Below are 563 nucleotides of genomic sequence, written 5' to 3'. Positions count from 1 at the left end.
AGGCACTATGCTACCAGAGCTCCCAGGGAAAAAATATTTGGTAATAACAAATATGACAAGGGACTTAGCTCTAGAATTTATAGAAAATTCCAACACCTCAATAACAAAAAGACAAACAATCCAATTTAAAATGGGCAGAAGACATGAATAGGGACTTCACCAAGGATGTTATTCAAGCAGCCAACAAACATATGAAGAAATGCTCACGATCATTATCTATTCAAGAGATGCACATCAAAACAACAATAGGATACCATCTTGCTCCAGCACTAGTAGCAACATTCAACAAGACAGAAAATAACAAATGCTGGCGAGGTTGTGGAGAGATTGGGACTCTCATACACTGCTGGTGGGACTGTAAAACGGTACAAACATTGTGGAAACAGTATGGTGATTCCTTCAAAAGTTACAATTAGAAACATCATTTGACCCAGCCATTCCAGTTACTAGGTGTATACCCTAAAGAAGTGAGAGCCATGACAAGAACATACATATGCACATGCATGTTCATTACAGCACTTTTTACAATAGCCAAAAGATGGAAACAACCTAGGTGTCCATCA

The sequence above is a fragment of the Orycteropus afer genome, unplaced genomic scaffold (genome assembly GCF_000298275.1).
Source record: "Orycteropus afer afer isolate SDZICR_OR568_19922 unplaced genomic scaffold, OryAfe1.0 scaffold00937, whole genome shotgun sequence".
Taxonomy (NCBI): Eukaryota; Metazoa; Chordata; class Mammalia; order Tubulidentata; family Orycteropodidae; genus Orycteropus; species Orycteropus afer.
The sequence above is the reverse complement of the archived record's forward strand: the minus strand, read 5'-3'. Positions refer to the sequence as shown.